Here is a 24,984-nt window from a genome sequence, read left to right as displayed (position 1 = left end):
CCCGGATGAAAAGTCTGACGACTTAAGAAATCCGTCTCCCAGTTCTCCACTCCCGGGATGTGGATTGCTGACAGGTGGCAAGAGTGAGACTCTGCCCAGCGAATTATCTTTGATACTTCCATCATTGCTAGGGAGCTTCTTGTCCCTCCCTGATGGTTGATGTAAGCTACAGTCGTGATGTTGTCCGACTGAAACCTGATGAACCCCCGAGTTGTTAACTGGGGCCAAGCCAGAAGGGCATTGAGAACTGCTCTCAATTCCAGAATGTTTATTGGTAGGAGACTCTCCTCCTGATTCCATTGTCCCTGAGCCTTCAGAGAATTCCCGACAGCGCCCCAACCTAGTAGGCTGGCGTCTGTTGTTACAATTGTCCAGTCCGGCCTGCTGAATGGCATCCCCCTGGACAGATGTGGCCGAGAAAGCCACCATAGAAGAGAATTTCTGGTCTCTTGATCCAGATTCAGAGTAGGGGACAAGTCTAAGTAATCCCCATTCCACTGACTTAGCATGCACAATTGCAGCGGTCTGAGATGTAGGCGTGCAAAGGGTACTATGTCCATTGCTGCTACCATTAAGCCGATCACCTCCATGCATTGAGCTACTGACGGGTGTTGAATGGAATGAAGGACACGGCATGCATTTTGAAGCTTTGTTAACCTGTCTTCTGTCAGGTAAATCTTCATTTCTACAGAATCTATAAGAGTCCCCAAGAAGGGAACTCTTGTGAGTGGAAAGAGAGAACTCTTCTTTTCGTTCACCTTCCATCCATGCGACCTTAGAAATGCCAGTACTAACTCTGTATGAGACTTGGCAGTTTGAAAGCTTGAAGCTTGTATCAGAATGTCGTCTAGGTACGGAGCTACCGCAATTCCTCGCGGTCTTAGTACCGCCAGAAGAGCACCCAGAACCTTTGTGAAGATTCTTGGAGCCGTAGCCAATCCGAATGGAAGAGCTACAAACTGGTAATGGCTGTCTAGAAAGGCAAACCTTAGATACCGGTAATGATCTTTGTGAATCGGTATGTGAAGGTAAGCATCCTTTAAATCCACTGTGGTCATGTACTGACCCTTTTGGATCATGGGTAAAATTGTCCGAATAGTCTCCATTTTGAACGATGGAACTCTTAGGAATTTGTTTAGGATCTTTAAATCCAGGATTGGCCTGAAAGTTCCCTCTTTTTTGGGAACCACAAACAGATTTGAGTAAAACCCTTGTCCCTGTTCCGACCGTAGAACTGGATGGATTACTCCCATTAATAAAAGCTCTTGTACGCAGCGTAGAAACGCCTCTTTCTTTATTTGGTTTGTTGACAACCTTGACAGATGAAATCTCTCTCTTGGGGGAGAGTATTTGAAGTCCAGAAGGTATCCCTGAGATATTATCTCTAGCGCCCAGGGATCCTGGACATCTCTTGCCCAAGCCTGGGCGAAGAGAGAAAGTCTGCCCCCCACTAGATCCGTTCCCGGATCGGGGGCCCTCAATTCATGCTGTTTTTGGGGCACCAGCATGTTTCCTGGCCTGCTTGCCCTTGTTCCAGGACTGGTTAGGTCTCCAGCCTTGTCTGTAGCGAGCAACAGATCCTTCTTGTTTTGGAGCAGAGGAAGTTGATGCTGCTCCTGCTTTGAAATTCCGAAAGGAACGAAAATTAGATTGTCTAGCCTTAGGTTTGGCTCTGTCTTGAGGCAGGGCATGGCCTTTACCTTCTGTAATGTCAGCGATAATTTCTTTCAATCCGGGCCCGAATAAGGTCTGCCCTTTGAAAGGTATATTAAGAAATTTACGTCAGCTGACCAGGATTTTAGCCACAGTGCTCTGCGCGCCTGAATGGCGAATCCGGAATTCTTAGCCGTAAGCTTAGTTAAATGTACTACGGCATCTGAAATAAATGAGTTAGCTAACTTAAGAGCTTTAAGCCTGTGTGTAATCTCATCTAATGGAGCTGATTCAAGTGTCCCTTCCAGAGACTCAAACCAAAATGCTGCTGCAGCCGTGACAGGCGCAATGCATGCAAAGGGTTGCAATATAAAACCTTGTTGAACAAACATTTTCTTAAGGTAACCCTCTAACTTTTTATCCATTGGATCTGAAAAGGCACAGCTATCCTCCACCGGGATAGTGGTACGCTTAGCTAAAGTAGAAACTGCTCCCTCCACCTTAGGGATCGTTTGCCATAAGACCTGTGTGGTGGTGTCTATTGGAAACATCTTTCTAAATATCAGAGGGGGTGAGAACGGCACACCGGGTCTATCCCACTCCTTAGTAACAATTTCAGTAAGTCTCTTAGGTATAGGAAAAACGTCAGTACTCGACGGTACCGCAAAATATTTATCCAACCTACACATTTTTTCTGGTATTGCAACTGTGTTACAATCATTCAGAGCCGCTAACACCTCCCCTAATAATACACAGAGGTTTTCCAGCTTAAATTTAAAATTTGAAATATCTGAATCCAATCTGTTTGGATCAGAACCGTCAGCCGCAGAATGAAGCTCTCCGTCCTCATGTTCTGCAAGTTGTGACGCAGTATCTGACATGGCCCTAACATTATCAGCGCACTCTGTTCTCACCCCAGAGTGATCACGCTTACCTCTTAGTTCTGGTAATTTAGCCAAAACTTCAGTCATAACAGTAGCCATATCCTGTAATGTGATTTGTAATGGCCGCCCAGATGTACTCGGCGCCACAATATCACGCACCCCCCGAGCGGGAGATGCAGGTACTGACACGTGAGGCGAGTTAGTCGGCATAACTCTCCCCTCGTTGTTTGGTGAAATGTGTTCAATTTGTACAGATTGAAGGTATAAAACTAAATATAATCACCATAGTCCTCTCACACATCCTATCTAGTCGTTGGGTGCAAGAGAATGACTGGTAATGGCAGTTAGGGGAGGAGCTATATAGCAGCTCTGCTGGGTGAATCCTCTTGCACTTCCTGTTGGGGAGGAGTTAATATCCCATAAGTAATGGATGATCCGTGGACTGGATACACTTAACAAGAGAAAATAAAAATAAAAAAACAAAGCCGTTATGGCTAAATAAAAATGTGTTAAGAGAAATTAGGAAAAAACGTAGGGCATTTAAAATATTAAAAGAAAATAGTACAGACTCAACATACAATATTTATAAGGAATGTAACAAAGCATGCAAAAAAGCAATCAAATTAGCCAAAATTGAAAATGAAAAATTAATTGCCAAGGATTCTAAATCTAACCGTAAAAGGTTCTTTAAGTACATAAATAGCAAAAAATCTAAGAAGGATAATATAGGTACATTAAAATGCGTGGAGGGTAGCATGATAAATAATGACAGGGAGGAGGCTGAGGTACTAAATCAGTTTTTTTCTTCAGTATACACAAGAGAGGAACCGTTGAATGATACTTTGGAACAGAATAGAACATGCCAGTCCATACCACTAACTGGGTTTTGTTTAGAGGATATCAGGAAAAAACTGGAAAATATTAAGGTAAATAAAACTCCAGGCCCAGATGGAATACACCCAAGGGTGTTAAGGGAACTTAGCACTGTTATAGACAAACCTTTACTCTAAATTTTTAAAGTCTCATTATCCTCAGGCATGGTACCCCAGGATTGGCGTAAAGCTGATGTGGTGCCACTCTTCAAAAAGGGTAGCAGGAATGATCCAGGAAGCTATAGACCAGTTAGTCTGACATCAAAAGTGGGGAAGATATTTGAAGGGATTATAAGGGATTATATTGATGAGCATATTCGTGTAAACAAGATTATGAGTTCTAATCAGCATGGCTTTAGGAGAAATAGATCATGTCAAACTAATCTAATTAGATTCTACGAGGAAGTAAGTAAAAATATAGATAAAGGGGAATCAGTTGATGTGATATACTTAGATTTTGCAAAGGCATTTGATACAGTGCCACATGAGAGATTAATGCACAAAATTAAGGGACTGGGAATAGCTGAAAATGTTAGCTCATGGATAAATAACTGGATAAAAGATAGGGAGCAACGAGTAGTAGTAAATGGATCATACTCAGATTGGACAACGGTAATCAGTAGCGTCCCCCAGGGATCAGTACTGGGCCCTGTTCTTTTTAATATTTTTATAAATGACTTGGAGCAAGGATTAAATAGCGACATCTCTATTTTTGCAGATGATACTAAGTTAAGTAAGGTCATTAGGTCAGAGCAGGACGAACTCTCTTTACAAAGGGATTTGCTAAAATTAGAACTATGGGCAAGTGAATGGAAAATGAGATTTAATACGGAAAAATGCAAGGTTCTACATTTTGGAAGTAAAAATAAGCAGGCTACGTATTTTTTAAATGGGACAAGACTTAGCCAAACACAGGAGGAAAGGGATTTGGGAGTAGTAATAGATAACAAGCTAAAGATAGGTGCACAATGCAGGGCAGCGGCTTCAAAGGCTAATAAGATACTATCATGTATTAAAAGAGGCATTGATTCAAGGGAGGAAAGCATAATTCTGTCATTATATAAAGCCCTGGTAAGACCTCACCTTGAGTTTGGAGTGCAGTTCTGGGGACCAATTGCTAAAAAAGATATTGCAGAACTAGAAAAAGTTCAGAGAAGGGCCACAAAGCTAATAAGGGGATTGGAGAAATTAACCTATGAGGAGAGTCTAGCTAAACTGGGTCTGTTTTCTTTAGAAAAAAGGCGCTTGAGAGGTGACATGATTACTTTATATAAATATATTCAAGGCCCATATACAGAGATGGCAGAAGCTCTGTTTATTGCAAGAAAATTGTTTCTGACAAGAGGTCATAATTTAAGGTTGGAGGAAAGGAGATTTAATCTCCTGCAACGGAAAAGTTTTTTCACTGTAAGAGCAATAAAATTGTGGAACTCATTACCAAAGGAGGTAGTGAATGCCAATACCATAGATACATTTAAAAATCGTATGGATAAATTTCTGTATATAAACAAAATTAATGGATATGATTGCTAGTATTAAATGGGTCACATTTTAAATGGGGTTATTTAAGCTTAACTGGAGCTTTTTGTAAGTATTTTAGATTTGTATAGGTTGAACTCGATGGACTTCAGTCTTTTTTCAACCTTATCTACTATGTTAATACTTTATTTTAATATATTATAGATGTGTTTTTGTATGCATATATTCAAGCGTTAACACTTTACTTCAGGTCTCCAAAAGCGCTACATTTTATATTACATATTGTGCTTGAGAACAACACTTAACTCACCACTTTTAATATGAAGGAAAATAGCGCACCCTGCCCTGTCCATTCAAAGTATAAAGTGTACTAAAACAATTGTTAAGATTCTCTGGTTAATCTTTTTTTACCATCCCCTTGTAATACCAGTTTGTGCACTATTCTTTGCTCAAGGTCGCACTAACGATAATGCACCCTGCCCTACCGGATGTGCTCAGCTTTTAATCCATACCTCAGTGTTTACTTGCTGATATACACTCACCAGTCACTTTATTAGGTACACCTTGCTAGCACTGGGTTGAACCTCCTTTTGCCTTCAGAACTGCCTTAATTATTTGTGGCATACATTCAACAAGGTGTTGGAAACATTCCTCAGCATCACGCAGTTGCTGCAGATTTGGCGGCTGCACATCCATGATGTGAATTTCCTTTTCCACCACATCCCAAAGGTGCTCTATTGGATTGAGATCTGGTGACTATGTAGTCATTGGAGTACAGTGAACTCATTTTCATGTTTAAGAAACCAGTTTGAGAGGATTTGAGCTTTGTGACATGATGCATTATTCTGCTGGAAGTAGCCATTAGAAGATGGGTACACTGAAGTCATAAAGGATGGACATAGTCAGCAACAATATTTAGGTAGGTCATGTTGTTTAAATGATAGTCAGTTGGTACTAAGGTGCCCAAAGTGTGCCAAGAAAATATCCTCCATACCATTACACCATCACCACCAGCCTGAACCGTGGATACAAGGCAGGATGGATCCATGCTTTCATGTTGTATACGCCAAAGTCTGACTCTACCATCTGAATGTCACAGCAGAAATCAAAACTCATCAGACCAGGCAACGTTTTTTCAATCTTTTATTGCCCAATTTTGGTGATCCTGTGTGAATTGTAGCCTCAGTTTCCTGTTCATAGCTGACAGAAATGGCACCTGGTGTGGTCTTCTGCTGCTGTAGCCCATCTGCTTCAAGGTTCGACATGTTGTGCATTCAGAGATGGTATTCTGCATACTTTGGTTGTAAACAAGTGGTTATTTTAGTTACTGTTGCCTTTCTATCATCTCGAATCAGTCTGCCCATTCTCCTCTGACCTTTGACAACAACAAGGCATTGTCGTCCACACAACTGCCGCTCACTGGATATTTTCTCTTTTCAGGCCATTCTCTGTAAAACCTAGAGATGGTTGTGCATGAAAATTCTAGTAGATCAGCAGTTTTTAAAATACTCAGACCACCTCATCTGGCACCAACAACCATGCCACGTTCAAAGTCACTTAAAGGGACTTTGTACATTAAAATTGTTATTGTTTAAAAAGATAGATAATGCCTTTACTACCCATTTCCCAGCTTTGTACAACCAACATTGTTAGATTAATATACTTTATAACATTTAAACCTCTAAATTTCTGCCTGTTTCAAAGGCTCTATTAACAGCCTCTTAATCGCATGCTTTTGTATTTGCTTTTTACAACAGGAGACTGCTAGTTCATGTGGGCCATATAAATAACATTATGCTCATGCCCGAGAAGTTATTTAAGATTTAGCATAACACAGCACTAACTGCAAGTCAATAGATAATAAATACAAAGTCATGTGATCACTGGCTGTCATAAGATGCTTAGATACAAGGTAATCATAGAGGTAAAAAGTACCTTTCTACTAAATTGATTACATCTTGTGTATTTATGTGTTACAACAAAACTGTGTATATGGAATTTCAAGCTATATGACCGGAGCCTGCACAAGAAATGACTGGCTATATTATGGCCCTCTGTAGGATACTCTACAGTATACCTCACCTTTTTATGTGAGTTTGCTGGCTATATATCTGCCATATGTATGTAAAATTAAGTGACTATATGCCTCCAATGTGCATGTGTGATTTATGGCCCCGTTAATTCTGGGATTCCCATTTGTATGACTGCTCTCTATATCTCAGACTGATACATGACAAATATTAAAGCACAAGGAATCAACTTAAGAAGATTTTAATAAGAAAGAAGACACAGATCTATATTACAAATACTCCAGGAAATAAGAGGGTGTGTCCGGTTTTGACAAGGTGACCTTAAGTACTGCTGATATAGAATGAGTCTAATGCCTGATCCTTGATGGCAAAGTTAGTAAGCTCACATTTACAACTGGATTAAACATACTGAATTGTCTTTGAAGCTGATGGATGCTAACCCTCTTTATGCCGGCGTTGCTAACCCTCTTTATTTATTGCTGTTTGTATCCCCATACTGCAGAGGGATATCTGTTCTGCTTTGTTTACATGCCTAGTGATCTATGCAGGGCAAGAAGAGGTCATGGCCATGCCCAGATTTTAATCTGTTCCTGCGCCTCCAGAGGGCTTGGTATTCTGGGAATTATTTGGACCTGTTACCTGCAGTGGATAGCTCTCTGGCTCCACCTACTTTCCAACTGCAGGTAGTTCTGTAATCAGCTCTCCTATAAAAGGCTGCTCCACAGACCCCTTTCTGCCCTGACATTGAGGTTCATCTTGTTCCTGTTGTTAGTGCCTCTGTCCTTGCCTGTTTGGTTCCTGAATCTGGCTTGTTCTCTGGCTACCCTTTTGGATCTCCTTTGGATGTAATGTAAGATTGGACTGCTTTTCTTTTTACTAAACTTGGCCTTGTATACTGACTATTCTATTTGATTCTCACTGGATTTGATGACTTTTCAGACTGATTTCAGGTTTGTGACCCTTGGCTGGTCTCCTGGCTATTCTCTCAGTACCAGCCTGTCTATGCTTAAAGTCTTTCCTGTGGCATTATTTTGCTTCTCTGGCATCCTGTTCCTGTATCCTAGTCCTGCAGATGGTGCCTGTCAAGTGCTGGTATGCTTTTTCAGTACCTAACCCTGCAGAGGGTGCTTTCTAAGTTCTTGTATCCAGTGCATGTACCCAAGCAATGCAGAGAACATCTGTCAAGTACCAGTCACCCGCTTCTGCATCCAGGTTCAGCAGAGGGTTTCTTCCAAGTGCCGGTCTCCAGGTACTGTGCCCAAGCTCTGCAGAGAGTCTCTGACAAGCTCCAGTATACAGCACCTCTGCCAAGCTCTGCAGAGGGTATCTGCCAAGTGCCAGTTTCTCTGACAAGCATCTATTTCATCTCCAGTCTCGGCTTCCAGTGGGTGCCTCCAGTCTCGGCCTCAAGTGAGCACCTCCAGTCTTGGCCTCAAGTGGGAGCCTCCAGTCTCAGCCTCAAGTGGGCACCTCCAGTCTTGGCCTGCAGTGGTCAACTCCATTCTTGGCCTCCAGTGGTCAACTCCTGTCTCAGCTTCCAGTGGGAATTCCTCTCTTTGGCCTAAGTTGGCACTTTGTTCCTGGCATTACAGTGGGCACTCCTGTTCCTGGCCCTATCATGGGCATTACCTCAGACTTCTAGTGTGGGCATGCCTGCTCGCCTATCCTCTCTTCAGTTCCAGTACAATAAGCTTATTTGCTTGTCTGTTACTAAACCATGCTTAAAAGAGGTAATTTCATAAAGAAGCACATACAATGGCCCCTTTTAGTATTCCAGGCAGTCTTAAGCCTGCCACCACCTTGCATAAGCTCCTTACCCCCAAACCCTCTCAGCAGAGTGTAACAGAAGAGATGCAAAGGAGGGAATGGGGGGGGATTTAAGAGATAAAATAAAGGTAGGTATGTGATTAGGAGATGAGGACCATACCAATACCCCATGTAACCTTGATATTATGGTTTTTGGCCACCTTGAAATTGTATAGTTTAGATTTAGAGCCATCCTTTGTTTAGAAATGGAAACATGCCAGACATAATATATGCTAGAGATGGTGAAACAGGGAAATATCAAAGATTATTTTCCCAAATGCTAATGTGCTGACAGGCAAGAATGATGTGTTATGGTAAATGTTGAGGAATGTTGTATGTTATTTAAGTAACACTATCAGAATTCTCACTGATTAAATTAACACTTGATACTTGTTGGTATAAGACTAGAGGGGGCTAGAGTTTTTGTCTGAAAGCATCATATGCAATCCATTAGAATTTATTAGAAATTTGTAAATGTTGGTTACTTCACTTAACAATAGCAATTAATGTTATCATGCCCCTCCCCCCCATCTTGCTGTTTATTGCAGTCTTGTCATATGTTGGGAGATCTGCCCAATATCCTTCCTACAACTACCCCCATCAGGGCAAATGTCCAGTTTTCAGGTACTGTCCTGGCTCCATCTAAAACACACCTTACTCTGCCTAACCCCACCAAAGAGATTCTGATCTTGGCCAGATACAACAGAGGTCCTGCCAGTCCTGTCATGGTTCCGCCCTGGAAAGCATTGAATATTGTTAATTGTACACGTCATGAATTGATATTACTTTTTTAAGGAAATAACCTGCGTTCTAACACATTAGGGAGACATTAGGATTATTGAATTAATTAGCTGTAATGTTCTGTGTTCACAATGACCATGTATCTTTTGCCTTTGTGAAGATTTATTAAAAAAAAACTTACGAAAATCATTCTGTAAAATACCTATTTCTTATAGTTTTTCATATGTTTAACCATCATTTCCTTTTATATGGCATAGTAATTCAAGTGGATAAATAAATTTAAACAGCATCAGTTCAAATGAACTTCAATGGTTTAGCAAAGGATGCAAAAATTACGAGTTTAGAATACAATGATTCTGCCCAGCAAAAGCTTATCGATTGGAATTGTAGCCTAAAAAGGACACAGTGGCCTAGATTAATTTAAACAAGTTAGTGAAACTAACACCTCACTGAAAAAGGTTTCCCCTACATCGCTACTTGAACATTTGTAACCAACCCTCATCAAAGCTGGCTCTCTGATATTTAATGTAACCGCATCTATCTTGCAACTGTTAACTTCTCGCCTCAAGCTCCACTGTCAAGGTTACTGGCATCACAAAAAAGCTTTTAAAACATTACTAAACAAACAAAGCCTCACAAGCTTCTGTAAATCTAGTCCAGTGAGCTACATGTTTTTTTACATGTTTTTAATTTTAATACTACTGGTGAGATTTCACACACTTTAGCCAAAGGTTCTATTATGTGGCATACGTTGGAAGTTTATTCTCTCAATGAAAATAATGTCTTAATGAAACTAGCTGTAGGTTCCTATGTACTGTATGGTGAGTCCTTGATGCTATCATGATACTTCTATTTGTACATTATGCTAAAATATGCCCTCTTGCTCAGACTTTAAATTCCTGACATTAACATTTTGCCAACAATTTCAGAAGCTGTAATACAGGAAAGAAACTGATACCAGAAAGCATGAACAGGGTTATCTGATCTGAGTTTGTTCTTTGCAAGGGCAAGATACCCTTGAGTTTGCAAAGCACTGCACTCTGCAGTTAACGTGTTGGACTTTTAGCTTGCATGGCTTATTTTTCATCTTTCTTCAGCTTTCTATCATTAAGCTTACTATTCATAAATGTCCCTGCATGTTCAAATTTTGCATTAAGAATTTACAGGATGTTATTAAATGAGTACACTATTGGAGTCATATTCTATAAAAAGTTGCAATATGGTTTAATAATTGTTGTATATAGATTATTAGTAAGATCGTTTATAATAATATTATGTTTAATAATTCAGGCAGCAAATTGTAAAAAGCAAAAAGAAACAAAAATCTTGGCTGCCAATATGTGCTTTAAATCGTAGATTGCTAATCATTCTTATCTAGCAAAAGGCTTTGGGCTTGAATATATTCAATCCACTATACTAAATCCACAATGAACAAAAAAAGTGTAAAGTAAAAGAGATGAAAATCCGTTATTTTTAGTGACCCACATATAGGGGCAGGTTATCTAATGCTATATGGGCTAATGAGATTATTTACGGATGCTTGCAAGTACTTCTATTTCCCTGGTGGAATTATCTAAAGCCACTTTTTACCCTGAAAGCAGAGTGTCTCTCTAAGGGGCGTATACTGCTTTTTCATATGGGAAGGAGATGCATACATTACAAAAGTACACAATGAAAATCCTAATTTAAAAATCATACAAAAAGAATAATCTAACCATTCACACAAACATACAAAGGAAAAAATTGTATTGTTAAGGTGCATCAAAAATCATAGCAAAATTGTTCACCAAAAATCGTATTTTATAAAAACGTAAAATTTGTATGTAAATTAAACAGGAATAAATCGTAATTAATATGAAAAGTATAAATCGTAATTTAAGTACACTGGATGTGCAAAAACACTTAGGGTAAGATCACAAGTCGCGCGGTGAGGGATTTCCGCACGCGATATGGTCTATTCACAATCAATTTCCATTGCACAGCTATTACAAGTCTTGAAAAATCGCCATTGTGCTCACGCATTTGCCTTTTATGCAACAATTCTTTCCGCGCTTGAAGGGCTGTAGTTTTCTGTAACATAAAAGTTTCACAAAACACTTCAAAAATATATTACAAAGTACAGTTACACTCATATTAACACTGTCTAATAAAAATTATTTAAAAAAATATATTGCACACAAAAGTTATAAGGGCTCAAAGATAGGAGATCTCAGGTTTTAGAAAAAGAAGCAGAAACAGGGATTTGACATTGAAATACATACACGTACACAGAGAAACATGGCTTTATATGTATAAAGATATGTTTAACAATGGAGATAATACAAATATTTCACATTACAATCTTATGCACATTAAACATTATCTCAGAAGGATTTTCAAAGAGATATTAACATATAGATCTTGAGATATATACATATCTCACTATAAATCTATATATCAGGCCACAATTCATCACATATATAGAGAAATATTTATTTATAAATAAATAGAACATATTCCATTACGAAAACATTTTTGTTGGCTTTGCGCAACAGATTAGGGTTTTTGTGTGTTTTTTTCTTTTTGTCTTCTCCATTGAATTTTATTGGGAATAGGTGAACACACACAATATTTGGCTGTTAGGATTACGAGGCATAACTTGTGCACAAAATAAGTTATTTTGCAACTTGTAATACATGCACAACCCCAAATGCGAAAAAGCCATAACGTGCGTGGTGTTTTTGCAACTAATTTGCTGCACAACTTGTAATCTTGCCCTTAGAAATTTGTTCTTATAAGTACAAAATACAAAGCATAATTGTTGTTTTTGGGGTGAACATGAGTGTGACAAAATACTCAAAATACTTAATACTTTAATGGAAACATATATGCATAGGAAAATATAGGCGATTATAAGATGTTATACGCAGAAAGCATTTAGACAAACCATTATGAATTTTGAAGGAATAAGATGAAATACACCATTGAGAAAAACTTTTTTTATGATCAAAAATGTTTGAGACATATTAAGCTTGATCAAAATCTTCAACTTTATTCTGGTTTATATTTGGCTGTTAGGATTACGAGGCATAACTTGTGCACAAAATAAGTTATTTTGCAACTTGTAATACATGCACAACCCCAAATGCGAAAAAGCCATAACGTGCGTGGTGTTTTTGCAACTAATTTGCTGCACAACTTGTAATCTTGCCCTTAGAAATTTGTTCTTATAAGTACAAAATACAAAGCATAATTGTTGTTTTTGGGGTGAACATGAGTGTGACAAAATACTCAAAATACTTAATACCTTAATGGAAACATATATGCATAGGAAAATATAGGCGATTATAAGATGTTATACGCAGAAAGCATTTAGACAAACCATTATGAATTTTGAAGGAATAAGATGAAATACACCATTGAGAAAAACTTTTTTTATGAACAAAAATGTTTGAGACATATTAAGCTGTTCTGTTTGGTGGCGTTCCCTTTGTCTAACTTCATTCAATATTGTGGCAGTCATTTCAGTGTTTTTTGCCCATGTGAAAAATTAATGTTAGATTCAAAAAGTGTTGTCCTTTTAGCTGTGAAATTTGATAAGTAGAAAATTTCCCCATAAATGTGTCTAAGTATCGAGAATTTGGATTGGGATCACAAAAACAGGTCTGGACATTTTCCACACAAATGATAATGTAAAAAGTATTGCCGATAAATAATAAAAATGGCTGAATGTGATTGTGTCGACATTGAAGATTGCTCATAGGCATCCGTTAACATGCCAATAATTATCAAACAATATATGAGATCAACCCCATAGTAACAAATTATAGATAATATTGTCCGCTCACATGCACATGGGATATTAAACGTATATTGTTGCAATGAGAGAAATTTGTAATTTGTCACAATAAGGTCCAAAATACATAATAGTAGTTGTGAGTTTGGTTAACAAAAGGTTAATGTGTTAAAGGGGCATGGAAGTCAAATTAAACTTAAATGATTCAGGTACAATTTAAATACACACTTTCTAATTATCTACTGGTATTAAATGTACTGCTTTCTATTGAAATCTTTTGTTGGAATTTAGCTGCTTTATCTGAGAATATACTGAGGTAGGTGCTTGTATTTTTAGCACTATGGGCTAGTATATAAGTGGCGCACTAATGATTGTGCTTAAATGGATAAGCATTATCTCGACTATGCTATCTAGCACGCATATTACAAGTTAAAAGTACACAGCTGCACACAAGCGCAAACAAAATTTGCACTCAATAGATTACCGAGTCTAAAGTCCTAGCGTAAAGTGTAAGAGTTAAAAACAAAGTTGCACAAAATACATCACAAACACATTAAAATAAACTATTACAAACATATATACACCTTCTGATAAAAAAAAATCATAATAATATTAATAAAAATGTATTTTAACTGTTAAAAGGTGCGCGCTAACCCACTTGTGTTTAAAGTTTACTTTCACTTCAGTTAGCACACGAGCTAAAGTAAAAGTTAGGGCGCCATTTGTAATCTAGCCCTATGTATGTAACATCATTTACTTTTCTCTTTTTTTTCTATATACAAGAAGCAGAGACAACCAGTTTGATTTTGAAAAAGTGAATTAATAAAAGGAATGGGACAACAGGAATCCAATTATTACATATTTCTTAAAAAATGTAAATTTAGATATTGAAATAATCTTAAAGAAATTAATATATATTCAAATAATATTTGCACTGTTTAGAAAAGGATGTTTTCCCACACTATATATGTGTGTGTGGTTCATATCTTTTTTGCCTTTTTAGTAAGAATCAAAACATCTAGTCTTCTCTCATTATTGATTAATCTTATTTATTCAATTATTATTGTCACAATATTTATTCTCTAACTAGGCATATGATGGTAGTATCATAGCCCATGACTGAAGTGGCTATTACGATGCTAAGCTGAATATATAAAGAAAAAATTGGTAGGTGTCAGGTTTTCTCTGCAGTACTTTGCTAATTGTCGAGGGATAACTTGATACTTTAGCAAATACAGGCTGTTAAGGAAGTCTCTGCATAGAAAATATCTTGAGAGCATTGTCTGAGCCAGACTAATGAAAGTGCCTGGTCAGCTTAATGCATCATTATAAACAGAATTATTACCATTCAGTAGGATCTCTCCATAGAGACTTCTCAGAACTTTTATAGTAACATTGTCATCATTGCAAAATAAAATTATACAGCTTGGAATTAAGAACAATTATCATTTGGCATTATTTTTCATGCTATACATTTCAGAAAACTTATGCAAGAAAAAAAGCCCTGTTCCAAAGATCTTACAAACTAGCTGGGTGGTCCTATGAATTTGTTAATCCGTTAAATTACACATACACTATAACTTAAACATTTGTTGTACTCTTGCTTGGTAAACATAAAAACATTAAGGCCTAGATTTGGAGTTTGGCGGTAGCCGTGAAAACCAGCGTTAGAGGCTCCTAACGCTAGTTTTAGGCTTTCTCCGGTATTTGGAGTCACTCAAAAAAGGGTCTAACGCTCACTTTTCAGCCGCGACTTTTTTTTTGCGTATCCTATCTTTTCAATGGGATTTTTCTAACTCCGGTATTTAGAGTCGTGTCTGAAGTGAGCGTTAGAAATCTAACGACAAAACTCCAGCCGCAGAAAAAAGTCAGTAGTTAAGAGCTTTCTGGGCTAACGCCGGTTCATAAAGCTCTTAACTACTGTACTCTAAAGTACACTAACACCCATAAACTACCTATGTACCCCTAAACCGAGGTCCCCCCACATCGCCGCAACTCGATTAAATTTTTTTAACCCCTAATCTGCTGACCGCCACCTACGTTATCCTTATGTACCCCTAATCTGCTGCCCCTAACACCGCCGACCCCTATATTATATTTATTAACCCCTAATCTGCCCCCCACAACGTCGCCGCCAGCTACCTACACTTATTAACCCCTAATCTGTGGCCCGCACGCCGCCGCCAGCTACATTATCCCTATGTACCCCTAATCTGCTGCCCTAACATCGCCGACCCCTATATTATATTTATTAACCCCTAACCTGCCCCCCACAACGTCGCCGCCACCTACCTACAATAATTAACCCCTAATCTGCCTACCGCAAAGAGCCGCCAGCTACATTATAGCTATATACCCCTAATCTGCTGCCCCTAACACCGCCGACCCCCATATATTATATTTATTAACCCCTAATCTGCCCTCCCTAACATCGCTGACACCTAACTTCAATTATTAACCCCTAATCTGCCGACCGAATCTCGCCGCTATTCTTATAAATGTATTAACCCCTAAAGCTAAGTCTAACCCTAACACTAACACCCCCCTAAATTAAATATAATTTTAATCTAACGAAATTAATTAACTCTTATTAAATAAATTATTCCTATTTAAAGCTAAATACTTACCTGTAAAATAAATCCTAATATAGCTACAACATAAATTATAATTATATTATAGCTATTTTAGGATTAATATTTATTTTACAGGTAACTTTGTATTTATTTTAACCAGGTACAATAGCTATTAAATAGTTAAGAACTATTTAATAGCTAAAATAGTTAAAATAATTACAAATTTACCTGTAAAATAAATCCTAACCTAAGTTACAATTAAACCTAACACTACACTATCAATAAATTAATTAAATAAAATACCTACAATTACCTACAATTAAACCTAACACTACACTATCAATAAATAAATTAAATACAATACCTACAAATAACTACAATGAAATAAACTAACTAAAGTACAAAAAATAAAAAAGAACTAAGTTACAAAAAATAAAAAAATATTTACAAACATAAGAAAAATATTACAACAATTTTAAACTAATTACACCTACTCTAAGCCCCCTAATAAAATAACAAAGCCCCCCAAAATAAAAAAAAATGCCCTACCCTATTCTAAATTACTAAAGTTCAAAGCTCTTTTACCTTACCAGCCCTGAACAGGGCCCTTTGCGGGGCATGCCCCAAGAAGTTCAGCTCTTTTGCCTGTAAAAAAAAACATACAATACCCCCACCCCCCCAACATTACAACCCACCACCCACATACCCCTAATCTAACCCAAACCCCCCTTAAATAAACCTACCACTAAGCCCCTGAAGATCATCCTACCTTGTCTTCACCATACCAGGTTCACCGATCCGTCCTGGCTCCAAAATCTTCATCCAACCCAAGCGGGGGCTGGCGATCCATCTTCCGGCGGCTGAAGAGGTCCAGAAGAGGCTCCAAAGTCTTCATCCTATCCGTGAAGAAGAGTAGATCCGGACCGGCAACCATCATCTTCCAAGCGGCATCTTCTATCTTCATCCGATGAGGACCGGCTCCATCCTGAAGACCTCCACCGCGGACCCATCTTCATCCGGCGACGTCCAACTGAAGAATGATGGTTCCTTTAAGGGACGTCATCCAAGATGGCGTCCCTCGAATTCCGATTGGCTGATAGGATTCTATCAGCCAATCGGAATTAAGGTAGGAATATTCTGATTGGCTGATGGAATCAGCCAATCAGAATCAAGATCAATCCGATTGGCTGATCCAATAAGCCAATCAGATTGAGCTCGCATTCTATTGGCTGATGAGAACAGCCAATAGAATGCGAGCTCAATCTGATTGGCTGATTGGATCAGCCAATCGGATTGAACTTGATTCTGATTGGCTGATTCCATCAGCCAATCAGAATATTCCTACCTTAATTCCGATTGGCTGATAGAATCCTATCAGCCAATCGGAATTCGAGGGACGCCATCTTGGATGACGTCCCTTAAAGGAACCGTCATTCTTCAGTTGGACGTCGCCGGATGAAGATGGGTCCGCGGTGGAGGTCTTCAGGATGGTGCCGGTCCTCATCGGATGAAGATAGAAGATGCCGCTTGGAAGATGATGGTTGCCGGTCCGGATCTACTCTTCTTCCCGGATAGGATGAAGACTTTGGAGCCTCTTCTGGACCTCTTCAGCCGCCGGAAGATGGATCGCCAGCCCTCGCTTGGGTTGGATGAAGATTTTGGAGCCAGGACGGATCGGTGAACCTGGTATGGTGAAGACAAGGTAGGATGATCTTCAGGGGCTTAGTGTTAGGTTTATTTAAGGGGGGTTTGGGTTAGATTAGGGGTATGTGGGTGGTGGGTTGTAATGTTGGGGGGGGTATTGTATGTTTTTTTTTACAGGCAAAAGAGCTGAACTTCTTGGGGCATGCCCCGCAAAGGGCCCTGTTCAGGGCTGGTAAGGTAAAAGAGCTTTGAACTTTAGTAATTTAGAATAGGGTAGGGCATTTTTTATTTTGGGGGCTTTGTTATTTTATTAGGGGGCTTAGAGTAGGTGTAATTAGTTTAAAATTGTTGTAAGATTTTCCTTATGTTTGTAAATATTTTTTTATTTTTTGTAACTTAGTTCTTTTTTATTTTTTGTACTTTAGTTAGTTTATTTCATTGTAGTTATTTGTAGATATTGTATTTAATTAATGTATTGATAGTGTAGTGTTAGGTTTAATTGTAGGTAATTGTAGATATTTTATTTAATTAATTTAAAGGGCCATAATACCCAAATGTTTAAACACTTGAAAGTGATGCAGCATAGCTGTAAAAAGCTGATTAGAAAATATCACCTGAACATCTCTATGTAAAAAAGAAAGATATTTTACCTCAAAAGTTCCTCAGTAGCCACCTCCCATTGTAAAGGATTTCTAAGCAGCATTTTTGTGTGTTTGTCCTGGGACATCTGAAGGGACTAGCATCGTGCACTCTCATATTATTTCACCAATCAGGTAAAGGAAGCTTACTATGAAATCTCATGAGAGTTAAGTGAAATCTCATGAGATCACAGTAAGAGTTCATGACCTCAGCACTGCTGATGCTGATTGGCTGATGTTCATTTCTTCATTTTTTTTATTTTTTTTACCTGCAGCTGGGAGCAGCTGAGTATAACTTTCTACACAGAACTTACTCTGGTGAGCTGAGGAAATTGTGAGGTAAAATATCTTCCTTTTTTACATAGAGAAGCTCAGGTGATATTTTCCTGTCAGCTTTTTACAGTTATACTGCATCAGTTTCAAGTGATTTAGCATATGAGTATTATTTCCCTTTAATGATAGTGTAGTGTTAGGTTTAATTGTAACTTAGGTTAGGATTTATTTTACAGGTAATTTTGTTATTATTTTAACTAGGTAACTATTAAATAGTTATTAACTATTTAATAGCTATTGTACCTGGTTAAAATAATTACAAAGTTACCTGTAAAATAAATATTAATCCTAAAATAGCTATAATATAATTATAATTTATAGGGTAGCTATATTAGGATTTATTTTCCAGGTAAGTATTTAGCTTTAAATAGGAATAATTTATTTAATAAGAGATAATTAATTTCGTTAGATGAAAATTATATTTAATTTAGGGGGGTGTTAGTGTTAGGGTTAGACTTAGCTTTAGGGGTTAATACATTTATTAGAATAGCGGTGAGCTCCAGTCGGCAGATTAGGGGTTAATAATTGAAGTTAGGTGTCGGCGATGTTAGGGAGGGCAGATTAGGGGTTAATACTATTTATTATAGGGTTAGTGAGGCGGATTAGGGGTTAATAACTTTATTATATTAGCGCTCAGGTCCGGTCGGCAGATTAGGGGTTAATAAGTGTAGGCAGGTGGAGGCGACGTTGTGGGGGCAGATTAGGGGTTAATAAATATAATATAGGGGTCGGCGATGTTAGGGCAGCAGATTAGGGGTACATAGGGATAATGTAAGTAGCGGCGGTTTACGGAGCGGCAGATTAGGGGTTAATAATAATATGCAGGGGTCAGCGACAGTGGGGGCGGCAGATTAGGGGTTAATAAGTGTAAGGTTAGGGGTGTTTAGACTCGGGGTACATGTTAGAGTGTTAGGTGCAGACGTAGGAAGTGTTTCCGCATAGCAAACAATGGGGCTGCGTTAGGAGCTGAACGCGGCTTTTTTGCAGGTGTTAGGTTTTTTTTCAGCTCAAACAGCCCCATTGTTTCCTATGGGGGAATCGTGCACGAGCACGTTTTTGAGGCTGGCCGCGTCCGTAAGCAACTCTGGTATTGAGAGTTGAAGCTGCGTTAAATATGCTCTACGCTCCTTTTTTGGAGCCTAACGCAGCCTTTATGTGGACTCTCAATACCAGAGTTATTTTTATGGTGCGGCCAGAAAAAAGCCGGCGTTAGCTACGCGGTTCCTTACCGACAAAACTCTAAATCTAGCCGTATGAAACTGACTTTTGTTTGTTTTTCATTTTTTGGGGTAGGTGGTGGTCACCGAACTACAGGGAAGCAAAATGTATGCACTTAATATGAAAGAAAACCATGGTAACTGATTAGGTTTTTTGTTTTTATGTTTCTATTTTTATTTTTTATTATTGCGATAAGGAGAGTCACAAAATAAGAGAATTCCAAATAATTTGCACAAAAGTCCTCTATTACAAATAGTATTAAAGAAAAATGGTTATCCCTGTGTGAGAGACATAGATCTCACTTGATTGAGCCCAGTAGTCTATATTCTCATTCCAGTGTATGAAGACCCAGTTATTTTTTTTTTGTTTGTATGCTCGAATACATATTATAGTTCGGATGTAGAGGGAATAAATGAAAAATCAAAAAATCAAGAAACAAGAAGAGCATTACAATAATAAACTGGGTATACAAGTTGTTTGAATTAAGTTCCAATTGGTTTCATACTTATAAAAGGGAAAAGAAAACAAAAAGAAACATACTGTATATTTATATATATATATATATATATATATTTATTTATATATGTTATAGCTTCATCTGCAAATGTGTAACATATCTACTCATTGTCTAAAGATATATAATAATTACATTTCCAGTGGAGAGATAAATGATAAAACAATTTTCAATTGTTCTCTCTATGTATTGGGTTAGGTATACAGACAAAGACAAGTTAAGGAAGCACTTGTGTATACAGAATGTGATAAAATAAGGTTGTCTGATTTGTCTGCAAGCTTAGTCCATTTTAATGGGTTGTGGTTTCAAAGAACAACGTCAGCTATTTCATATACAAAATAATTCTGCAGGAGAACATTTTCATACATTTTATACTCTGCTGCTGATACATGTCATTGGAAACACTTTAACGAGAAAAAAAATGTAACAGTACACTGCCTTTTCATTTCTAATTCTAAATTAAAAACTAAAATATTTTAGAAAGTGTCTCTAGATATCTACACTTATTTTTGTTTGCATAAATAAAACTACTAGTATGTTGTTGGCACAAATATCTTTACCCATATTGTTTATAGGGAAAATAACATTCCCCACATGATATTAGAAAGGTGCTTGTGCCGTCAATGTGATTTTTTTAATGTAATAGTCATGGACCAGAGCTCAGACTAAAAGTAAATTGCCCTAATCTTATAAAGTGAATTGCAGATCAGTTTTGTGCATATTTACAGCAAAAAGATGTTCAGCAAGTTAAACACAGTATTTGTTTGTAATATTTTAGTAATCGTGTATCAGAACTAGGACAGAAATGTCATAATCTTACAAATATAATTGCTATAGATAGAATGATGCAATTAAAGAAAATTAGTCTGAGAATAATTGTAGATTATTTTTTTAAAGTTTTATTAGCTGTATAAATATCGACAAAATAAGTGTAGTTTTAGGGCTAGATTACAAGTGGAGCGCTAATCATGCAAACCGATCACCATAAACCCCTACAAAAGCCCACTGCAAAGTCCCCACTAAACTATTAACCGCTAAACCACGTGCCCCCAACACAAAGTAAAACACTACACTATTAACCCCTAAACCGCCAGCCCCCCTCCCAAAGTTTCACTAACCCGACGAGTGCAAAAAGCTGATCTTAGACTATCGCGAGCACAATAACCTATTCCCACGTAGAAGTCAATGGAGAAAAAAAGTGAAGAAAATCCTAACACCCTACTCGCGCAAACCCAATCGCCATTAGCCCCTACTCTAATAACCCCTTAACTGCCACATAGCCCACCGCAAAGTCCCCACTACACTATCAACCCCTAAACCGCCAGCCCCCAATGCAAAGTAAAACACCACTATTAACCCTTAAACCGCCATCTCCCAATACAAAATAAAACACTATACTATTAACCCCTAAACCACCAGCCCCCAACGCAAAGTGAAACACTACACTATTAACCCCTAGAGCATTTAGCTCTTTCACTGCACCGAAAAAACAACAACTAATCTTTAAAAAAAACACCCAAAATAAAAATAGCACTAAAGCCCAAGATGGTACTCACCAAAGATGATGATGGCAGCGCTCCATCTTCATCCCGGCGCCGGTCCATCATCTTATCTTCATATCGGTGGTGGCGGTGGTGGTTTAGGCGTTAATAGTGTAGTGTTTTACTTTGCATTGGGGGCTAGCGGTTTAGCGGTGGTCTTCACCTTCAGAGCTTGAACACGGAGGTCCTCTTCATGCGGTTACCAGCAGCACACTGAATTTTGAATGCAAGGTACCCCTTTTATATAGGGGTACTCTTGCAATCCTATTGGCTGATTTGCATGTTCAAATTCAAATCAGCCAATAGAAAAAGCATCTCACATCTACGCTTGCTGGCCCAGCCCCTCTCACAAGCTGGGCCCTGTTCACTTTCCTATAGTATACCACTAGCAAATTCCCATAATCAGAATCCACCTTGTTAAGTACTGTCTTTTCTATTTAACTTCTGTTTCTTATTATCACTTTAAAAGCTCAGTATGTGACACATGTCTAGTTAACATATTAAATATCATATTGTGACAATTGGCTTCATTTTTGCTCTTGCAGCATAGGCTTGCCCATGACATTTCTGGGATGGTAAATGCAGATGTACAAGATCCCTGACTGGGAGCCTCGTCAGCTAATTTGATAAATTGAGTCCATTGTATTAAAACACATTTTGGTAAGTGCATAAAATATTAATTTCAATAATGGTAAAAAAATAATTATAGAATACTAGTGGTAAAGCCTGTGTACACGGGCCATTTTCTTTAGTGCAGCGGTCCCACCCACCCACGCTCCCGTCGTCACTCCCGCCCAGCCACGCCCACAACGCTGCACGAGCACGCCCGTAAACACAGGCCATTTTCTGTAATGCAGCGGTCCCCCCTCCCGCCTGTGCTAAATAATATGTATTAACGCCTAATCCGCCAACCCCCACAAGAAAGTTATTAATCCCTAATCCGCCATTCACCCACATCGCATTCTACCTAATAAAGTGTTTAACCCCTAATCTGCAGTTAACCCACATCATAATCTACCTAATAAAGTGATTAACCCCTAAACCGCCATGCCCCACAACAACGCCAACTACCTAATTACACTATTAACCCCTAAACTGCCAACCCCTCCCAACGCCAACTACCTAATTACACTATTAACCCCTAAACTGCCAACCCCCCACAATGCCAACTACCTAATTACACTAGTAACCCCTAAACCGCCATCCTCCCACAACGCTAAGAATTAATCTAATCACTAAGCCCCCTAACCTAACACCCCCTAAGTTAACCCCAATTACATAAAATAGAAATTTAAATTAATTAAAAAGTACCAAAATAAAAAAATCAACAGAAAAAGAAAAGAGGCGGCGTATGTGTGAGTCAATCAACAACTGGAGGAGAGTGCAAAGATAGTGCAGGGTACTCACATTCTGTGAAGGCACTCCAATGTGCCAATAGATGCAGGCTGGTTTTCAACAACAGATCAGCTAGCTGATACAGGCAATAGCTGGATTCCCAAGAGAGGCAGCGCCCCAAAGTAGCGTATAGAAATGCACTCAGCAATGAGAATGTATTTTTAAAAATATGTTTTAATACAAAGTAAAAACAATATTAGAAACAACAACTCATGCTGTTGTGTGCACAAACAGATCATGCAACGCGTTTCACGGTTTTAACACCGTTTCATCAGGCATGTATTATGATACAGAATCAACCCTTAAATAAGGCAAGCTACCTATACCCAAAAGTGCTGGGCACCCCCCCACAACAAACAAGCCAATCAATGAGCCCTTTGCCTGATTGGTATTTAAATTATATCACCTGGATTCCTGGTACTGAATGTCTATTTTCCAAAATATATATAAATAAAAATAAATAAATACATACATGCCCAAGTTAGTATGTATATGTATTAATATATGCTGGTCTATTGAATGATTTTCTCTAGTAAGTGAAGAGAAAAAAGGCTTGATGCATATATTGAAGCCAATTAATATGGGTGCAGTATACTCACTCCATAAGATGAATCTTTACAGCTGAAAGGGAACGTAGCATCAGATGGCAAGAGTCCACAGGTTCCTGGAGTCAAATACTGAATTTTCAGGTTTATCCAAAAGTGGACTATAAATGAATAGAGACCCAAATGACAAAAGTATCCAGTGTATAATTGAAAAAAATGTAGTAACTTACTCCATAAATAAGGAGATTCCAGCTGAGCACAGCAAAGCAAGATCTTGACAATCTTTCAACAAAGGATAAAAGGTTATATTTGCTCAACGCGTTTCAACGTATTACACGTCTTTATCAAGAGCATACATTAAAACAAGTAAAACAAGTATTGGTTTTACCTACCTTTTTACATAACTGTTTTACTTGTTTTAATGTATGCTCTTGATAAAGACGTGTAATACGTTGAAACGCGTTGAGCAAATAAAACCTTTTATCCTTTGTTGAAAGATTGTCAAGATCTTACTTTGCTGTGCTGAGCTGGAATCTCCTTATGTATGGAGTAAGTTACTACATTTTTTTCAATTATACACTGGATACTTTTGTCATTTGGGTCTCTATTCATTTATAGTCCACTTTTAGATAAACCTGAAAATTCAGTATTTGACTCAAGGAATCTGTGGACTCTTGCCATCTGACGCTACGTTCCCTTTCAGCTGTAAAGATTCATCTTATGGAGTGAGTATACTGCACCCATATTAATTGGCTTCAATATATGCATCAAGCCTTTTTTCTCTTCACTTAGTAGAGAAAATCATTCAATAGACCAGCGCCATCTACCACTACTATCTATCTATACACAGTCACAAGGGAGAGACTGCAAGAAGGCTGCGGTCTGACCTAAAGGAGAGTATCAGTTCTTAGTTCATTTGTACAGAATATTGTGTGTTTTTTTCCATCTTGCACCTCTGTATATTGTTTTCCTTTATGTATTAATATACGTGTACTAAATGTGTAAATATATATATATATATAGATGTCTTTTAAAATTATTGTAGTTACAAAGCACACTATATTTGGGCTGCGTTTGTTATACACTCCATATGGCTAAACAGTCTATGACCCTAACTAATATAAAACACTACACTAACTGGATAGCTGGAAGCTGAAATATCACAGCTGATTGTACTGGACGAGATTTCACGAGATCCTATAAATGTGGCTCGTGTACTGATATGTTAATATGTGCATGTTCAACAAAGCCTTAAATAACAAGCTTTGCGTCTAAAAACATACTGTCCTATTTTAAGAACAAGTACCGATCAAAAAGGATTGTGAATAATAACTGAACATCAT

This window comes from Bombina bombina, chromosome 2 (genome assembly GCF_027579735.1).
Source record: "Bombina bombina isolate aBomBom1 chromosome 2, aBomBom1.pri, whole genome shotgun sequence".
NCBI lineage: Eukaryota > Metazoa > Chordata > Amphibia > Anura > Bombinatoridae > Bombina > Bombina bombina.
This window is presented reverse-complemented; position numbering follows the sequence as displayed.